Below are 3,634 nucleotides of genomic sequence, written 5' to 3' on the forward strand. Positions count from 1 at the left end.
TTTTTGAGGCAGGATGTCAGTAGATTGCCCTGCATGGCCTGGAACTTGCTGTGTAGATGAGAATGGTTTTGAACCCAGGTGAATCTATCTGTCTGCTTCTGGAGTGCTGAGATTTAAGCGACACACTACCAGGACTGAACTAAGATCTCCAGCTTTTGTTTTAGAAAAAAATTGTAGTGATGAGAATGGATGGCAACCGTGGAGCATGTAGGTTTAATCTGATGTGTATAGAATTTCTTGACCAGTCTGGGGTAGTCATGTGCTCGCTTAGCTGGCACCAAGCCTCAGATTTGATAACCCCTCCTGACATATTATGCCTGGTGCTCCACATCCATAGTCCCAGCTCTGGGAGGCAGATGCAGGAGAATCAGGTTGGAGGCCAAGGGGAGGAAAGACCTGGTACAATAGAGAATGCAATAGAAAGAGCATGCGCCAGATTTTGAGGGTGCTGATGATGTTGAGAATCTGAGAAGTCCTGAGCAAGTGTCAGTCCTGACATTGCCTAGAGATGAAATGTGAAGCACCAGACCTGGAGGATCTCACAGCTTCAGACAAAAGAAGCTTGAGGATTAGGACAAGGAAGGGGGTGGGGGAGGAGGAAAAAGAGGAAAGTCAGACATCAGGCTGCAAGGGCAATCCTGAATGAACAGGACATCCAGTCATGACCGTAATTGTTTAAGGAGAAGACAGAGTTCCAGGAGCCTAGGAAGGGTAAAGGAAAAAGGCATGAAATATCCACAATAGGACACCATGTTCCTAAGTGTAATGGTCCTTCCAAATTCATAAGGAAACCCTGGGGCACGTGTGGGAACCAGAAGCTGTGCTGAAGGCAAGTAGGCAAGGTAGGCACTATAGCTTTCTATTTCATCTGGCCGTTGAGCCTGTTTCTCCTCCATGGGTCTCATCCTGCCACCACCACTGGAGTCAGCCAGGAAACTGCTTTCTGTAGCACCTGCTAACTTCCCTTGGAGACCACCTGGGCTAGATGCAGTTTGGAGGAAGGAAAGCTGCTGAAACCCCAGGTATTTGAACTAGAAAGCCTTTAGCAAAGCATTTTCTTAGTCTGCAGTCTTTGCAGTCTTGAGTCAGGCAAACACTGCTTCCCTGCTATTGGACAGGACTAGTCTGTGCTGGCTGACTTAGGATAGCCAGGAAGTGTGCATACACAGTATCCATCAGTCACTGCACTCTCTTGTGTTTACATGTGGTGCCCGGCAGGCAAAGGTAGTATTTCAACCCCTCCACCCCCAACCCCAGCAATGGACAGAAGTCTTAGTACTGTTGCCCTTGGGCAGCTGGCTGAGGCAGTTGCTATATTTTCTCGCTTGTGCTCCATCTGGCTTAGAGGAAAGAGATGGCCAAGTGTGGGGAAGGCCCACCCTTAAGAAAATCCTAGGCTAGGACTGGAGAGATGGCACAGAGGTTAAGGGCACTGACTGTTCTTCCGAAGGTCCTAAGTTCAAATTCCAGCAACCACATGGTGGCTCACAACCATCTGTAATGAGATCTAACACCCTTTTCTGGTGGGTGTCTGAAGACAGCTACAGTGTGTTCATATAAATAAATATAAATAAATCTTTAAAAAAAAAAGGGCCGGGCTTTGGCAGCTCATGCCTTTAATCCCAGCACTTGGGGGGCAGAGGCAGGTCTATTTCTGAGTTCCAGGTCAGCCTGGTCTACAGAGTGAGTTTCAGGACAGCCAGGGCTAAACAGAGAAACACTGTCTCAAACAAACAAAAACAACAACAACAAAAAAAAACAATAGAGAATCCTAGGCTACTGGAATCAAAGTCAGTTGTGTTTGCCATCCTTTTACAACCTAAGGTAGTCATTTCTGGGTTCTGGACATCAATGTGACAGTGTTGGTACCCTCCCCTTTCCTAGACACCTCAAAGCCTACAAGGTACTCTGAAAGTGCCACAAGGCTGTGAGCCTGGGTGATATTGCCACAGTGCAGCATAGGCTTATCCTTAGCAGCAAGGAAGGAATGGCTGAGACGGGAAGAGCGAGAGACTGGAACTGGGAGGAAGTCAAGGGGCAGGCTGTAGAGTTGAAGTGATGAACATCTGGTCAAGGGAGCAGGGACAAGAGTGAGGCAGAACTTTAAGGTGGCAGGAGGAATGGAGAGATGGACCTTGGCATCTGAATATGGAGTCTAGGTTGCTCTTTGTATGCCCAGAAACCCCTGGAATGCACCATCTGATTCCAGTTCCAGCCGTCTGGTAGCTAGGATGGCAGGCCCACTATGCTTACCTGGGTCTGTCAGGATATTGTTTGGTTCAATGCAGCAGCTGGGAATCCTATCACTAGATATTATTTTGTCATCTTACTAAACCAAACTCTGTACTCACCCGAAAGTCGTGCCTTGTTAACCCTTGGTGCAGGCCCACTCAGCCTCCAGTCTACAGCAGTGTGTGGAACCACCTGGTTGGACAGACAGATCTATAATGACAGAGCAACCCTCTGAGGTGTTCTGGCCCCAGACTCAAGATTTCTTTTTGCTGTGCTTCTCACAGAGGAGCCCCTGCACATGGCTTCATATTATTATGGGGAAATCAGTCTTGATAGCATTCCCTTGCATTCCTGGGGTAGAAATTCCATTTAGTTCATGCTCATGTGTGTTTCTGTGTGTATATGTTTGTGTGTATGTGTTTTTCTTGCACACACAGGGACAGGAGACAACTGTGCAAAGTAAAATCAGAGAAAAGAGCAGTATTCTTTGGACAGACAAATCTAGTTGTGGCTTTTCATTCTTGTGCCTGTATACACAGGTCCTGTTTTTGTATGAGATATTTTGATGTGTAGCAGTGCCATTCCCAGATGAATTAAAAGACACATAGCCAAGAAGCATCCATCAGCCTGTATCCCTGTGTTAAAATATTAAAGTGTAAGCTGATAAGTTTAGAAATTGGGAGTGGTTTTATGGCCTACATCTTCTGCTGGAGCAGGTCATCAGCTTGTCTGCCCTTCTGGAGACCCTACAGTCTGAAGGCCTCCCAGGAGATTAGGCCTTCCCAAGGAATCAGACACTACTGTCTGAAGGCCTACCAAGAGATCCACTGCAGCCAGTGCCACAGACCTACCAGGACATCACCATCAACCCAGGATCCCAGGGGGCAGGCTCCAGACAAAGACTCCTAGGGCAGTTAAAACCAGAAATAACCAGATAGTGAGAGGCAAGAGCAAGACCATAAGCAACAGAAGCCAGTATTGCATGATCATCTCATTAGATGCTAGAAAAGCCTTTAACAACATACAACACCCATTCATGTTAAAAGTATAGGGGAGATAAGGAATTCAAGGTGCATACCTAAACATAATCAAAGCAATATACAGCAAACCAACAGCCAATATGAAATTAAATGGAGAGATACTTGTGGCTGGTAACCCACAGCAAGTAGCTCTGTGCCTGTGAGAAGGCTGTATACTACAACACACATAAGTAAATCATAGCATCCATCCCAAAGGGTCATCATGAGTGGGGAGTGGCCTAGTGTTTGTGTTTGACACAAAATGCGCCATACTTTATAAAACCCTTTGGCTTCTTGGGTCCCTTCTGTAGCTCTTCCATTGGAAACCCTGTGCTCACTCCAATGTTTGGCTGAAAGCATCCACCTCTGTATTTGTCAGGCAC

The sequence above is a fragment of the Mastomys coucha genome, unplaced genomic scaffold, assembly GCF_008632895.1.
Source record: "Mastomys coucha isolate ucsf_1 unplaced genomic scaffold, UCSF_Mcou_1 pScaffold15, whole genome shotgun sequence".
In the NCBI taxonomy this organism is placed as follows: Eukaryota; Metazoa; Chordata; class Mammalia; order Rodentia; family Muridae; genus Mastomys; species Mastomys coucha.